Below are 17,705 nucleotides of genomic sequence, written 5' to 3'. Positions count from 1 at the left end.
AGGTATCCCAGCGCTAAAAAAAATCCTATCTCCTAAGTACAGTGGGACAAGGGAGGGAGAGAAGGGAAGAAGGACGGGGAGGGCGGAACGGAAGAGCAAGATAAGGGCCAAGAGTGATTCACTGTGGAAAGAGGTGGGTTTTGAGCTGTTTCCTAAAGCGGAGGTATTGAGGTTCGAGGCGCAGGACTCGGGGAAGTGTGTTCCAAAGTCGTGCAGTCTGGACTGAGAAACGCCTTCCTCCAGATCGGGCTCTCTTGAATTTGGGGGCAACAATGAGGTTTTCTGTGTCAGAACGGAGGGGTCTTGAGGATTTGTAAGGTGTGATAAATTTCTTGAGAACAGGGGGGCCTTGATTTTGTCGTAGTCTGTGGGCCAGACACAGGGCCTTGAATTTGACCCGCTCTCTTATGGGGAGCCAGTGGAGGAGTTTTAGGGCCGGTTTAGCCGATGCTCTGGCAGGGGTGTTTGTGAGAATCCGGGCCGCGGTATTCTGAATTCTCTGAAGTTTATTCAGAGTCACTTCGGGGGCGCCCAGGTATATCACGTTGCTATAATCAAGCCTCGAGATTATTAGGCCTTGAATTAGCAACTTTTGGGAGTCGATGGGCAGGAGGGGCAGGACTTTCCTCAATGATTTCAGAAGTCCAAAGCAGGTCCCGGCCACTTTCTTTGCCTGCACAGTGAACGAGAGGTCGGTGTCAAGCCACACTCCCAGACTCTTTACTTCCTCTCTGGGTTCGGGAAGAGGGCCCAGACAGGCTGGCCAGATGTTCGGGGACAGTGTGAGTCCTTTTGGGCCGAGGAGCAGAACCTCCGTTTTTGACCCATTTAGTTTTAGCGCAGAGGTGTTCATCCAATGATGGACCTGCACAGGGCAATTGAATAGGTCTGCTGGTTGTTGTTTGGGGTGGGATAATGACACGACCAATTGTGTGTCGTCAGCGTAACTGACGAGACTCCGAATGGGATGATGACCTCCTCCAATGTGGACATATAGATATTAAATAATGTGGGGCTCAGGGAGGATCCCTGAGGCACGCCACATTGGAGGGGAATTTCGGAGGAGCGGGCGTTGTTCTCCCAGATTTGGTAGGTCCGTTGAGCCAGAAAAGATGTAAGCCAGGCTAAGGCGGAGCCCTCTACACCGGCTCCCTTGAGTCTTTTAATAAGAAGTCGGTGGTCCACGGTATCGAAGGCCGCACTTAGGTCGAGGAGGATCACTGCCACTGATCCTCCTCCGTCCAGTAGCGTTCTGGCCTCCTCAACCGCTGCTAGGAGGGCGATGTCTGTGCCCTGCCCAGGGCGAAAGCCCGTCTGGGAGCTTTTTAGTATGGTATTGACTTCCAGGAACTGGGAAAGTTTTTTATTGACCAGTTTTTCAGCAATCTTGCTGATTCCTGGGAGTAGGGAGATGGGCCTATAGTTCGCCAGGTTTTCGGGGTCGAGGGAGGGTTTTTTTAACAGAGCTTTCACGACCGCCGCCTTCCAGCTTAGGGGTACAACTCCCTGTTGGAGTGAGGTGTTAATCAGGTGAGTCACGGGGGGGATGATCGTGGGGGCTACCTTTTTAAGAATTCGGAGTGGGGCGGGATCCTTAGGAGAGCCGCTTTTTATAGATGTTAACGTGTTTTCCACTTCTTCAGTCGTAACTTGGCCCCAAGAAGAAAGACGGCAGGGTGTTGAGGGTTGCAGGGGGTCGTGTTCCTCGCCCAGAGTCGCGGGGGGAATAGACTCGAGAATTTTTTGGATTTTCCCGTGAAAGAAATCCGCCAATTGTTGGCATTTGGTCTGATCAGCTATAGGGTCAGTGGGATGTTTAGGTCCGGGTGCTGGGGTTTTCAGAAGGTCTTTTAGGATAGCATAGGATTCCTTGCTGGAGCATACTGCTTTCTCTATTCTCTCCTGAAAGAACGCGATTTTGGTTTTACGGATGGTGGTTTTGTAATTTAGGAGAGAGGCAGAATAGATCTCTTTATTTATTTCCGATTTGACTTTCCTCCAGGATCGTTCCGTCCTCTTGCACTCTTGGCGCTGGGCTTTGAGCTCTGGTGTGTACCATAGAGCCGCGGCTACTCTTTTCGGGTGTTTGAGGAAGGAGATTTTAGGGATGAGTGCATCAAGAGAGGAGGTGATCCATTCATTGACCTGCTTATCGGCAATAGCAGCGTCGCTGGAGAGCTCAGGAGTGGATTCTGCCAAAGCGGCGGCCCCGTCTGTCAGTGGTCTGAGTTTTAGAGGTTTGAGGGTTGGTGGGGGGTGTTTCCCAGGAGATTGGGACAAGAAAGTGGTCCGTCCAGGGGAGGATCAGGGGAGGCTTAGTGGAGATGGTTGTCGCATTAGTGATGACGGGATCCAATAAGTGTCCCTTCTCATGGGTGGGTTCATTGTTTACCAGCCGGATATTGAGTGACGACAGGTCTTGGAGAAGGTCAGCGGCTATCCGATCTGTAGGGTCTTTAAAATGTAAGTTTAGATCGCCTAAAATAAGGAAATTGCCGACAGAAGATGCTAGTTGTGCGACTGATTCAATGAGGGCGTTAAGGAATTTTCCCGGGGGGCCCGGAGGGCGGTAGATCAGTAACCCCGAGAGGGAGTGCGCTGGGGAGGATTGTATGGAAAAGTGGCAGCTTTCGCAGTCCTCGATTTGAGCATCAGAAATTCTACAAGTAAGATGCTCCTTAAAAATGATGGCTACCCCCCCTCCCCTCCCTTTGGGTCTGTGTAGGGCTTGACAGAGGTACCCTGAAGGCAAGGCCGTGACAATGTCCGAGTCGGTGCTGTCTGATAGCCACGTTTCCGTGAGACAGAGCAAGTCAAAGTCATGGTCTAGAATTAGCATATTTGTTTCAATTGCATGTTTAGGGAGGGAGCGACAGTTAAGAAGTCCAATCTTAAGTCCGGGTTTTGTAGATGCAATAGGGGATGGAGTGCAGCGCGTACAGTAGTAGAAAGGTTTACCTTCGGTATGCGTATGGCGACAGGCCAAGATTGTTCTCGGTTGAAGTGCGCTGAGCATGTCTCCAGTATATACCACACGCTCACATGGGGTATCCGGCAGCATTTCTGGGCCTGGGTCCGTCTGGGCCCGGACGGGCCCAGACGGGCTTGCCTTTGGCGCGCCTTCGACCCGCTGACGGCGCGCCCGCTGCGCCTGTCCGCTGCGCGTACGTGGGGCGCACATGATTATGTAGGGCAAGTGGGCGTGGCCGCAAGCGAGTGGGCGTGGCCAAAGACCGGCTCACAGGCTGCTGGCGCTGGCGCTTGCTAATTAGGGCGTTGGGTGGATAACAAGACGATCGTGGTCTCCCTGAAGCCGTCAGGAGAGAGCCTGGGTGTCAAAACAGACTGTGCAGCAGGTACATTTTTAAGAACAAACACACAAGATTCAAAGGTTAAAATTTAGCGCTCCCGGCTGTGCCTCAGGAGAAGGTTCTGATCAGAGCATAGACGCCGCTCTGTTTATGTAGGGCAAGTGGGCGTGGCCGCAAGCGAGTGGGCGTGGCCAAAGACCGGCTCACAGGCTGCTGGCGCTGGCGCTTGCTAATTAGGGCGTTGGGTGGATAACAAGACGATCGTTGTCTCCCTGAAGCCGTCAGGAGAGAGCCTGGGTGTCAAAACAGACTGTGCAGCAGGTACATTTTTAAGAACAAACACACAAGATTCAAAGGTTAAAATTTAGCGCTCCCGGCAGTGCCTCAGGAGGAGTGCGGTGGAGTGGTGTGGCTCACTGGTTAGAGGCGGAATACCCATAAGCAGAGAACGGCCCGGGACCAGGGTTCAATTCCCGACGCGGCAGGGTCGTGGACCAGGGTCAAAAAGGACTCGATAATTCTCGCCTCGGTGCCTACTCTAACCAGGGAACACACTCGGCAACTCTGGGCATTAAGCTTGCCTCATCTCTACAACGGCCCCCCACAGACGCCGGGGATGCCTGGTTTCACCTTGGAGATACCCAGAAAGGGACCATCTCACAGGGAAAACCAGGACGTGTTCCCCAGAGGTCTTCAGCGCCAGGATACTCCATGGAGTCGCAGTGCGCTTTACAAGTACACCCACATTTACATTTTACAGGTTCATTCAATGCTAAGACACGTGTAGCACCTGAAACAGTTGCTTTATACAACTACAGGCTTTCAGTCACTAGTGTCTAGAATTTGAGGAGGGTTTGTCTTGAAATGTAGTAAGCAGTTTCCAAGAAACTTGTCAGGCCCCGCGCTTGCGCGTTTGTCACCATAAGAAGAGGAGCGTGGGAATGTTCTAGGGAAATGTGCCCTGCCAGTGTTAGGAGTGTTGGATTCTTGTTGTATAACCGACAAACAAATCCTAATAGGGTACTGCAGTGGGCTAATGTGCCTGCAACACTGATTTAGGTACATCTGCAACTTTGACAGAACGAGGGACAGATGCACAGAGAAGACAAGTGATTTGTCGACACTACAGGGCAGCAGTGAGAATCTACAGAGAGGAAACTTCCCCAGTTATCGTTTTTTCAATTGCACAGTTTTTAGAGCGCATCTGTCCCATTCGGTGTAAAATGTTAACATCTTTTAACTTAAACACAGTGCTGCCTAGTCCATCACTCTTTGACATTTAATTGTATTTCCAGAATTGTGTTGTGCAATTTTATACATTTTTGACTAGTGTTATCATTGCTATGCTTCTTATTTTATTCTTTTAAAACGTTGTTATTAGACTTGACTGGAAGTATTTTATTTGTACTGTATTAAGATTTATTGCTTTTATGGTCTATGGCCGAAAAAAAGTATGAACATGAAAACGAAAGATTTGTCCAGAATCACCGAGCATATTTGGGTGTAGTGACCTGGGGCAATTACCTTAGTGGGCAGTGACCAGGACATGGTCATTTGATTCTGGTCCATGAGCAGTTCCCTATTGGGTTATAAATGTGTTACATTTATATAGTGCATCATAGTCTTCTGTTCTTCCTGAGTGCTGGAGGGATATGGCATAGGAAGGGCTCCTTAAACATATATGGTCAGGGCCCCCTTAAGTTTCGTTGCATCATCTTGACCCCACGCACGCCACCGGAGTGCTTCCGGTTTTCCTCGCAGCTCGCGGCTCTCCCCATGGCTGCAGCGTTGGACTCTAGCCTACCGCTCCGCCGAAAATCACTGCTGAATTACCGGGAGGATTGATGTGGCGACACGTTGCTGCTGCTCTGCTGCCTTTCGCGGGACTCGCAGCCTGAGTCAGTCTTGCCGTTGTGGTGTCGGACTTCTGAGACGCCGAGTCATCGAGAGATGAGGTATTTTGCCCGCATCCTCCCCCAACTCTCTCGCATACCTGCCCTGCCCTGCGTCACGTTGAGTTACGCCACAAGTTCCACATACCAAGCTGTCCTTCACCACGGAGCCCCATTATTATTAACTCAGAACTTTTGAGACAAAGGTTCTAAGTGAAGTGGGGGCAGAAACTGAGGCATCGGAAAAAAAAAATTGGATAATAAGTAGGGGGTGTCTCTGCATAATCTGAAAAAAACGGAGAGAACTAGCGTATTTTGCAACTCAACGACACCGTGTTCAAAAATTAAACAAACCAATAAACCACACGCGATTATGGCGGCAAGAGTAAAAAGCAAGCAGGCCAAGCCGGAGCTGGGGAGGGAGCTACTGAAGTCACCGATTAGACCTCCAGCAGCAGCTAAGGGAGAGAAAAAAAATAGAAGTAAAACTCAGCAAAAAAGCACCCTGAAACAAAAAGTAACAGAGACTGCTGAGATATACAGAAAAAATAAATATAATGTCTTAAGAAAACAAGTTGATGAAGACAACGAGGATAATGAAGACGACCAGGAGGAGGGTGAGGAGGGTGAAGATGCAGAGAGCTTGACTCTGTCTGAACTCTCAGCAGAACTGAGCCTGCTAGCTGTCGGTGAGAAAGGAGAGGAGGATGGGAAGGACAAGGGAACAAAGACAGGCCGGCCGGATAAAGCGGTGGACAAGGGGGTCAAAGTTGATAACATGCCACTGCCTAAGGGATCTGAGAGTCAATCAACCCCCAAGCAATACCCTCTCTACTCAAAACCTCTTCTCCAACAGGGGCAACTTTCGAGCACTCCCACACGGGGAGCGACTAGTCAAGGAGGGGCAAGTGGCATGGCGGACCGAGATGTTTCTAACGCTGGAGGGAATATAAACGGCCCCACAACACCTGAGCCACCAGAGGTGGCACAAGAAGTCGTTGTTGTAGGCGTAGAAGAAGAAGGCTCAGCAGCATTAACTGTAACAACCAGAGTTTCTCCTTTCGTTGCGCTGCCCCAGACCCTCTCCCACCCGCTGGTGCAGCTGATTACAAGCCCAAGCCGTAAGCTAGCTATGAAGGCTTTAAGCCAAGACTCAAGCTCACAAGTACCCCAGGTTCCCCAAGAAGGCAGTCTGTCCTCTCTCCCGAATGCCATAAAAATGAACTCTATCGAAGACATGCTTGTAACTATCCTTCAGGAACTAAGAGACTTTAAAAACTCTCAGGCTGAGGAAATCTCACAGCTCCACAGCAGACTTACGAAAATGGAGGAACATCTTGGCAATCTCCCCTCGAGAGTCTCAGAAGCGGAAGCTCGGATCTCGTGTCTAGAGGATTCCCTTAGGGAAATGCAGAAAGATCTCTATGTGGCCAATAAAGAGAAAACTCAACTAACAGAAAAAATGCAGGACCTTGAAAATTATAACAGGAAGTCCAATCTACGGTTAGTAGGCATACCAGAGGGACTGGAAGATAAGGATGTGGTCAAATGGTCAGAGTCCCTCCTGAAAAAAGCTATACCTGAAATCGAAGGCGACCTAAAAATCACAAGGGCCCACAGAGTCCTGGCGTATAAACCCAGCAACTTGAAATACCCCCGAACAATTTTGCTCAACTTTTCCGATTTTAGGGTAAAGGAGAAAATTCTAAACACTGCATTTTCTAAGAAAATATTTAATGCGGTGAGGTTCCGTGACAATTGTAAGTGGTGTTTTTGACTTGCTCGAATATGGTCGAGTCTGGTATCTATGAACCGCAAATGACGAGTTTAGTGGGTGTACGCGTTTTCGCTGTGCTAACCTAAACCGTTCGTCTGTTTTGTGGGTTTCTTCATCTGAACCCACGGGTTCCATTTTTAGATACGGCATCCATTTTGTCTCTTGCCCTCAAGTAGCCAGCGAACGGACACTGTCCGCTTCGCGACCCTGGAATTCCAAAGCTTTTGCGGAAGACACATGTTTCTTTGAGGGTGTCTTTATGACGAGTGGAATGACACTGCAAGGCAGATGGCCCCGTGCGAGGCTCATCTTGCCGTGCCGGTCTATTGTCTCAGTTGTGCATTCATTAGGCACGTCTCCTTTGATCCCTGCAATCGTGTTTCTGATAGCACCCCCTTACACTCTTTTCAATCTGTTCGCTATCCTCATCTTCCTCTGCACCTGTTCCTGACTCTTCCTTGATTCGTTTACAGCCGAACGGAATGCACTAATGGTGGGAAGATGTACTTTTACAGTTGGGAACCGGCAATGCCACTGTAATTATGTTCCGGGCCTTGAAATACATGAAAGCGACCCCCTATGAATTTACTGTGGGAACCGGGTTGTAACCTTTTGTTTGCCATGTTGTCTTATGACGGAAAACTGTATAAAAGGAGCGATCCACAGATGCAATTTGAAGCAGTCTCCATGAACATACATGCTATGTACTTCTTGTGACTTCTGTGTTCCCTGCAGTAAATAAACCTTGAATCTTTGACGCTGAAGGAAGTGTCCCGTGTCTCTGTCATTTGTACGCCGGAACAGGTAACCCACGAAGGTTTCAGGTGTTGTCCCTGGCACCGCTGGGTCTTAGGAAAACCCAGTCCTTCAGTTGGCGCCCAACGTGGGGCAGGCATCAGTGGTACCGGTCCAAAGCCCGACGATCGTGAGGAACTTCGTGTGAATTCTCCGAGGGAAGGTGCACCCCGCTTCATCGATCCTGTTGTCGAAACAAGTGGCCCGAAGACTTTTCCCGCAAAGATCCCCGCCTCCTGACGGCTGCGACGGACTGCTGCCCTGATTGTCGACCTGTTTTGGCGCCTGGCGTAGACCTTGGTATAGCGAGACGATTGACGGGCCTTCCTGGTGACGCCATTGATCTCTGAGTTAAGTATTTGTGGGTCGCTCCCCAGAATCCTTAGTTGTTGTGAGTGCTTAGTTGTTGCATGGTTCCATTGCATTTGTGGTCCTTCGTATTTTGTTCTTAGTTGTTCTATTTGACGGTTGCAGTCGCCAAAAACCGAGGGTTTTTGCATTTTGCGGGGACATTGTAAGTCCAATAACCCTTGAAGTTTGTGAAACTTGGCTAGTGTGCACGATGCCTGGCCGTAGTACTTTGTTTAGTTGCTTTAAAGGTTGTGGTCCGGATTCCCGATTGGAGGACTCATGTCCGATACCTCCAGTTGGAACTCCAATTTACGAATTATATAGTCGACATGGTGTGGGTCCTATCACGTTCAATGATTGCTGGGTTCGTTATACTAAAGATGATGGTGTCCTTAGTTGGCCACCTCATGGTAGTTTTGAGACCCCAATTTTAGATAATCTCGAAGCTAAATTGTTCCGAAGAAAAGCATGTTTGATTCCTTTCGGTTATGGCGTAAAGAAGCCAAGCAGAAAGAAATCAAACAGCTTAAAGGTAATAAGAGAGAAGGTATCGTTACAACGATGAGAAACGCAGAGCAGTTTCAGCGAGACCAAGAAGAGAAGGAAAAGGAAATTTTTGATAGACTACAACGTATGACAGTGGATAAATGTTATCCCGCTTTACCGACGGTTACGGATAAGAAGGGAGAAGAAGCAGTAGAGGATTCTTTGTTGTCCTATCTACTGAAGTCGCCACCTCCATATGCACAGGATACCACGGTCCCTGTGGTTCCTCCTGTTCCTCAACCTGCTGTTCCGGCGGCTGTTAATCAGCTTGCCGCTGGTCCTGTTCCTGCAAATCCTTCTGTCACTATTCCTCTACCTGTTGCTGTCCCTACTGCTCCTCCGTCTATCCCTTTTCAAGCTGCTGTTCCCGCTACTTCCACTCTTGTGGCTACTCCTACTGCTCCTGATCCTCCTGTTTTTGGTCATCCTGTTGTTACTCCTTTACTTCTCTCCTCTTCCCCGTCTGTTCGGCGACGTACTCCTAATATTGTTGCCAACTTTTACTCTCCTCTTGGACCGATTCTTGGGTCTGCTGATTCTGATGCTCCGCAAAGACGAAGTCAGCTTCCTGGTGGTAGGGAACGTGATACGCTATTTAAAATGGCGAAAAATTGGATTAGATACCCCCTTAAGAATCCTCCACGTGTAGTTGTTGACACTTTCTCTCAATTTAATGAGCCAACACAAAGATTCGTGTTTGAAGAAATGTGCAAACTCTTACGCGATGAGATATCAGTTGATGTGGCAGATGATGTACTGGCCGCTTTAACTGAACTTCAGCTTCAGTTTTCGAGTGGTATGATTGTGGGTAGCAATGTTCGGCGTGCTGTCGAGCATCTACTGTCTTTTCGTCCCACTGTGATGCCTCGTGCACTGTTTACAGACGAACATGAGGAATGGATGTCGACGCCTGGTCAGTTTCCCATGCGTGAGGTTCCACCAGTGTGGAGGCCAGGTGATGCGACTGTTAATCCTGCTATCTTGCCACACTTCCAGAGAGTATGGATACATCTTCCATGGAAACGATCGGAAGTATTGCAGGTTAAGCAAACTTTGCCTGACCCTCGCAAAAATCCTGCAGGGTACTATAAAGAATTGTCCCAACTAGTGGATGCTACGATAATGAATCTTGCCGACATCGACATGTTGTTCGGCAATGTCGTTCCGCAACCGATTTGGGCGAAAATTCATCAAGAAAATCATGCAGCCGAGTTAGGCGGTGATTGGGCTGCACTTGTGGCGGCTGATGGACAACAAGTTGGTGGGGCTAAGCCTGAACAGCTCATTACTGATCTTCCCCAAAGAATAATTACACTTATGAAGACACTTATGCCGGCGATGAAAGTTAACTGGGATAAACTGTCTGCCTGTAAGCAGAAGAAGGACGAGAGTGTCTCCGATTTCTTTACGAGATTTGAGGAGGCATTCATCGATCATAGCGGTCAAGATATGAGCACTGAGGGAGGTCAGAGATTGTTTGTGGATAAATTCGATTCGAATTTGTTGTCTGAACTTAGCAACAATTTGAAAAATTCAGAAAGCGCGTGGGCTGTTTCAACCGCTGCTCAAATATTGGCCACGGCCCAATATTATGAAAATAGAGAGAATGAGGAAAGTGATCGTGCGGATAAAAAGACGAAAGAACTCAAAACGAAAGTTTTGTTACAACAAGCGTATCCTCCACGCTCGAATCAAAACGATTCTCAACAACGGAATAGATCGTAATCGCAGCCCGCTAGGTCGCAGTCGCGGAATGATTCCTCTTCGCAGAGATCTATGCTTGGGTACAATCAATGTGCCTATTGTCGAGGTGAGGGCCATTTGAAATTCGATTGTCCGGTTTTGCGTGATCGGAATAACGACAATTCATCTAGAGGAGGTCGTAGTGGTCCTCAACAGGCTTCACGAGGTAGAGGCCGCGGTGTTACTCAGAATCAAAATGAGCGTTCTAATAATTCCTCTGATTCCAATAATTGTTTTGATCAGCGTGGATCATCGGTAAGTAGATCCGCGCAGTACAATGTGGATGATTATTATGTCGACCAGGGTATTGATGACGGTAATTACTAGGACAGCCATAGACAAGGAGAGAGAGTAGTATCAGTTCCGGTTGATCAGAGAGGGCCTTACGTCGCAGTCGCCACATCGGGCGTAGTTGAGCCTTTTCTGTTGGACACTGGTGCAGCGAAAAGTTCTATCATGCATTCGAAACTCCCTGGCGCACCTTTGTCTGGCTTAACAAATGTTTCCGTTGGATTCTCCGGCGCCCCTGTTAGCAATCCGGTCTCTAGTCCTTTGCCCCTTAGAATTGGGCCTCGTGAGCTTAAAGCTCCTTTGATTTTGACCACTGGTTGTGGTGAGAATCTTTTGGGTCTGGATTTGCTGAAACGTTTGTATGCGACTTTGTATTGTTCTCCTGCGGGAGTAAAGCTTACATTGGGTGAGAGAGTAATCTCTCCTATGTACTTGTCAATTGAAAAGCTCCCACCGGAATTGAGTTCTCTTCCTGCATCTTTGTGGGCAACAGGTCCCAATGACGTGGACCTGTTTGATATCTCCCCTTATGTTGTCCAATTGAAATCAAATGTGCGATTACCACGTATTCCCCAGTATCGTATCTCCCTTGATGGTGAGCGAGCGTTGTTGGCGATCATCTATGACTTGATCGAGAAAGATGTTATCGAGGAGACTCGGGGAAACGTGTGTAATAGCCCTGTGTTGCCTATTCTGAAACGCACTGATCCATCTAAGCCTCCTGTTTATCGTTTTGTCATTGATTTACGGGAGGTGAATAAAATCGTGGTTCCTCAGTTCCCTGTGGTGCCTGACATTACGGCTTTACTGACTCTGATTCCAGCATCTGCTTCTTGGTTCTCAGTGATCGACTTGAAGAATGCTTTCTTTAGTATTCCGATTGCTGAGGAAAGCAGGGACCTATTCGGTTTCTCATTAGGTGGTCGCAGCTTTAGGTTTAAACGCGCTCCTCAGGGCTATTGTGAGAGTCCATCAATATACAGCCAAGCCCTGAAGAGTCAACTTGATGCGTTTGTGTTACCGGCTGGTGCGGCTTTGATCCAATATGTCGACGACTTGTTGGTGGCTGCAGACACAAAAGACATCTGCAAAACTGCTACGGTGTCATTGTTACAACATCTCTGTGACTTGCATCACAAGGTGTCACCTTGTAAACTGCAATATTGTTGCCAAGAAGTAACCTATCTAGGTCACTTATTGTCAAAGGAGGGAAGAAGGTTGACCCCAGAGAGAATTGCAGCGATTGCTCGAATGACTGTGCCAACAACTCAGAGAGATGTGCGTGCCTTTCTAGGTATCACGTCATACTGCAGGCAATGGATTCCAAATTTTTCATTGCTAGCGAAACCATTGGTAGCTCTCATGTGCAAGGATGTTCCAACTCCTTTGCCATGGACGGATGAGTGTCAGAAAAGTTTTTCTGAACTCCGTGATGCGTTGTGTTCAGCCCCTGTGTTAGGTACTCCTGACTACAGTAAGCCGTTTACTCTATACGTTCACGAGAGGGAAGGTTGTGCGTTGAGTGTTTTGACGCAACAATTTGGTGGTAAGCAACGTCCATGTGCATATTTTTCCTCGACCTTGGACCCAGTAGCTAGAGCGTTGCCGAGTTGTCTAAGAGCGACAGCGGCAGCTGCGGTGTCCATCCGACAATCTGCAGGATTGGTCATGGATAAAATGCTTACGGTGATGGTTCCGCATGCAGTTGATACTCTTTTGAATCGTACGAAAACCCAACACTTGACGAGCGCAAGGTTGTCTGGTTATGAGTTGACGCTTTTGGCAAGTCACATCCAAATAAAGCGCTGCAATGTTCTAAATCCGGCGACGTTGTTGCCAACTAATATGGAATCAGACGAGGTACCACCACACGATTGTTATTTGCGAACTGAGGAGGAAACGAAGGGTCGTGTTGACCTAAAAAACACTCCATTGGAAGAACCCAATGGTACTTTGTATGTGGACGGTTCGTGTTTTAAGTTGCCGAATGGTGATGTGACGACTGCGTATGCTGTGGTAACGTTGAGTACGGTTGTGGAAACTGCAAGATTGAATCAGAATTCTGCACAGGCGGCAGAACTAATTGCCTTGACAAGAGCGTGTGTTTTGTCGAAAGGGAAACGAGTGAATGTGTTTACCGACAGTCAGTATGCTTTTGGTGTTGCCCATAGTTTTGGACGACTGTGGCGAGAGAGAGGCTTTATGACATCGCAGGGTACGAGGATCCAACACGACATCTTGTGAATGATCTTTTGGACGCACTTACATTAACTAAGCAGGTGGCGATTAATAAATGTAGTGCGCACCGTAAGGTGACGGATGATGTTGGTCGTGGCAATGCGTTTGCGGATGAGATTGCTAAGGAGACTGCGAGAAACCTTGCAACCAGAATGTATGTGACAAGTTCGGTAAGGTGGCCTGCAGAAACTGGTATGTGTGAGGATACTGTCGAAAGTGTGAAAGCGATTCAGAATGAGGCCACCGAAACTGAAAAGACCAAGTGGAAGGAGAGCACAGGAAAGTTGGATGCGAATGGATGTTGGATTGATTTGTCAGAGAATCAAAGGTGGATGTTGCCGGATGCATATGTGCTAGCTATTGTGACCATGGCACACGGTTTGTCACATATTAGCGCGAAAGGTATTTGTAAGTTGTTGTCCCCTGTATGGAAGAATGATGGTATCGCTAAGTGTGCTGAGAGATTGGTCAAGAATTGCATGATATGTATGATGTACAATCCTGGCAAGGGCACTCCTACACCCCCTGGCCATTTCGCTCCTCCTACATGCCCCTTTGAGGTAATTCAGCTGGACTTCATTCATATGGAGCGATGTAATAACCTAAAGTATGTTTTAGTTGTGGTTTGCGCATTCTCCCGATGGATTGAAGCTTATCCTCTCAAAGATAACACTGCCCTGTCCACAGCGAAAGTCCTACTGAAGGAATACTTTCCTCGGTATGGAATGCCACGGATTGTATGGTCTGATAACGGAAGTGAGTTTGTGTGGAGTGTGATGAAGAGTGTGTGTAAGGGCCTTGGAATTACACAAAAATTCCACAGCGCCAATCATCCCCAGTCAGCAGGTTTGGTTGAGGGGTACAACGGTACTCTAAAACTAAAACTTGCAAAGATTCAGGCTACGACTGGTCTCTCGTGGCCCGATGCTTTGCCTCTGGCTCTTCTGTCAACAAGGGCGACTGTACACTCTCGAGTAGGGCTCAGCCCATATGAGATTGTGTTCGGCCGTCCTGCAAATATTTGGGGGGTTCCTAGACCCAGCGTATTCACAAATCTTGAATATCCAATGCTAATTGATTACCTTCATGATCTGACTGCTAAACTGAGGTTAATTCATCAACAGGTCTTTGAAGCACTGCCGGCGCAGACGGAGGGTCCAGGCCGCCAGCTCCAACCTGGAGACTGGGTGGTTACGAGGAATTTTTGCCGAAAGGGAAACCTTGAGCCAAGGTTCATTGGACCCTTCCAAGTGCTCCTCGCCACGAGAACTGCTGTTCTTTTGGAGGGCCGTAAGCATTGGGTGCACGCCACCCACACCAAAAAGGTACCAATACCTTTACCAGCGGACTCGTGGGTGAGGACTGGCATCGCCGCATCTGAAACCGAAGCTTTGCCGAACTTTGTGCGGTTCAGTGACACTCAGCCTGTGGGAGATACTTCAGTGCAGCCAGATAATACTATTGAACCTTTGTCATTGGAGAAATCAAGATCTGAACTATCGTCTGACCGACAGGACTCTGTTCCACCATCCGACCAATTGTTTGAAGAGCAGACTCGTCCTGGAAGAAGCAGATATTTTCTTCGTTCCAATACTAGAGACAAATAAAACTTATTTTGTTTTTTTTCCTTTTGAAATCCACATTACCCCATTATCACTCTGAACATTTTTGAACAATTGTGGTTTTGTATCAAATTCTGAGTTCTTTTCCACACATGTTTTTTTTTTCCACAGCTAGGAGATTATATATATATATTGTTTGATCAAAAGAACCTTACATCCAGGTTGACCGTAGGGCCGTGCGGGTACTTCCTTCTGTTAAGTAGGTCCTGACACTAGGTCGGAGACCGTTGATTCCTGGGAACTCCTGGGGATTGACCATTGCTACACAGAACGAAGTGCGTCAAGAACGTCGCGGACGGTTTTAGAGGATGGCTTTCTCGAAGCTGTCGGAAGTGGAGAAGACTCAAGCGCAAAGATTCAAATTGCATAGGATTGTACGTACTAAATGCTTTATGTTACAGGTGTTCCTAATTGTTTCCTCGTTACTGGTGGGTGGAGTATACTATGTGATACAATCATTATTGCCTTCTGTTTCACCTACCCCTTCCTCTGAACTAAAACCTACTTCCACTGTTTCTCCTCATTCCTTTCACATCTTACCCCAACACGAGCAGGTTAGACGTGCGGAATTCATGAACAATTCCTTCGTTCAGCTCCTTCATCAACATCAGTTGGTGATGAACACTACCAATTGTTGGGTGTGTGGGTTAATGCCAGATACCACTGATAGGGGAATTCCGTACTTGGTTCTTCCTTCTAGTTCCCAGGGTTCAGCTCGAGCATTCCAAACAATGTTTCGTAGCGCACTAGATTCCTACCCCCATCGAGAGCCACGCACTGCAGATCATGGTCCTGGCCCGTACCACAAGCCTTTGGCAAGAGCGATTGCCGATTTAGATAGGGATATCTTTGACGCATCGCTTATCCCAGAGGAAGAGGTGCGAGCATACAGAGATCTGAGTGAGGCTGAGTATAGCATGTCAGTGGGTGATCGGCAGCTTAAAAGCTCGTCTCCGATCTGGATCGTACCCCATCTCGGTAATTTCTGTCTGAAAGGTCTTGGCCGAAGCCCGCGAGCTCAGCTCGGGAGAAGTGCTTGTACCGAAACGTATGTTTTGCCGACGTCCTCTTCCCCGGTTCTTTTGACTGCCAAGGGTACTTATTTTGTTTGTTACGATCGCGCATATACATGGTTGCCTCGTGACTTCTCAGGCACATGTTATATTGCAAATCTGTTGCCACCGACCTTTACTGTTGGGTCGGATTATCACAAGACCAGAGTTGTGAGAGGCGTGATTAGCGAAGAGGACACTGCCGGTCAGGAAGCAGGAGACTTCTTTAAGGGTTTCTTGCCGTTTTGGGGACCTATGATTAATAGTAGGAACCTGAGACAGTTGACTCGAGTGGTGGAATCGACCGCTAACATCACTGCAAGCGCCCTTGGTAACATCACAGCAGAGCTTCAGGCGGACAGGCTTATGACGTTACAAAACCGTATGGTTTTAGACGTTGTTCTTGCAGATAGAGGTGGAGTATGCAAGGTAATCCATTCGAGTTGCTGCATTTTCATTCCTGATAACGCTCCAACTGTCTATCAAGCCATCTCGAAGTTGCATAAGATCTCCGAGTCCATACACGTGGACGTAGGTGATTGGACGCTACTAGGATGGTTTTGGGGCCTGATGTCGACGTGGGGTTGGAAAATTCTGATGATCATTGGGGTTGTTGTAGCATTTCTGTTCACGTGTTGTCTTTGTGTGCAGTGTGGTCCTGCCTTATGTGGCCTCTGTGCTACGACGTGTATAAGACGGCCACCTGTTACCAAGGAAACACTGATGGATAGAATAATGTTGCAGCAACATCTGGATGGTCTGATGAAAATCGAGATCGATTCCGATTATGACTAGTGCTTGCCTACATGAGGGCAAAAGGAGCGTCTGAGGTTCCGTGACAATTGTAAGTGGTGTTTTCGACTCGCTCGAATATGGTCGAGTCTGGTATCTATGAACCGCAAATGACGAGTTTAGTGGGTGTACGCGTTTTCGCTGTGCTAACCTAAACCATTCGTCTGTTTCGTGGGTTTCTTCATCTGAACCCACGGGTTCCATTTTTAGATACGGCATCCATTTTGTCTCTTGCCCTCAAGTAGCCAGCGAACGGACACTGTCCGCTTCGCGACCCTGGGATTCCCAAGCTTTTGCGGAAGACACGTGTTTCTTTGAGGGTGTCTTTATGACGAGTGGAATGACACTGCAAGGCAGATGGCCCCGTGCGAGGCACATCTTGCCGTGCCGGTCTATTGCCTCAGTTGTGCATTCATTAGGCACGTCTCCTTTGATCCCTGCAATCGTGTTTCTGATAGAACCCCCTTAAACTCTTTTCAATCTGTTCGCTATCCTCATCTTCCTCTGCACCTGTTCCTGACTCTTCCTTGATTCGTTTACAGCCGAACGAAATGCACTAATGGTGGGAAGATGTACTTTTACAGTTGGGAACCGGCAATGCCACTGTAATTATGTTCCGGGCCTTGAAATACATGAAAGCGACCCCCTATGAATTTACTGTGGGAACCGGGTTCTAACCTTTTGTTTGCCATGTTGTCTTATGACGGAAAACTGTATAAAAGGAGCGATCCACAGATGCAATTTGAAGCAGTCTCCATGAACATACATGCTATGTACTTCTTGTGACTTCTGTGTTCCCTGCAGTAAATAAACCTTGAATCTTTGACGCCGAAGGAAGTGTCCCGTGTCTCTGTCATTTGTACGCCGGAACAGGTAACCCACGAAGGTTTCAGGTGTTGTCCCTGGCACCGCTGGGTCTTAGGAAAACCCAGTCCTTCAGCGGAGGGGGCAAATAACTTTCGGATTTTTTCTGATATGTCGGCGGCATCCGCCCATAGACGCAGGAACTTTGTTAAATTGATTGACTCTTTTAGGAGCAAGGGAGCTCAAGCCATGATAGTACAACAATCGAAACTTAAAGTACTGGCCAAAGGGATTTTTTTTCTTTTTACAGATCTGCATTAAAGCTCAGTCTTTTCTTGAAGGTCTGGGAGCCTAAGTCACTGCTGAGCTTTCAATTACCTCAAGAGCGAGTTCGCGGCGGAGACAGGAAGCACACAAGGATGCAATGAAATGGCATCCAAGAAGAAGAAATATCAGAGAAGTACGGAAGTGGGACACTGGGTATCTCCGTC

This window comes from Lissotriton vulgaris, chromosome 9 (assembly GCF_964263255.1).
Source record: "Lissotriton vulgaris chromosome 9, aLisVul1.2, whole genome shotgun sequence".
Lineage (NCBI taxonomy): Eukaryota > Metazoa > Chordata > Amphibia > Caudata > Salamandridae > Lissotriton > Lissotriton vulgaris.
The sequence above is the reverse complement of the archived record's forward strand: the minus strand, read 5'-3'. Positions refer to the sequence as shown.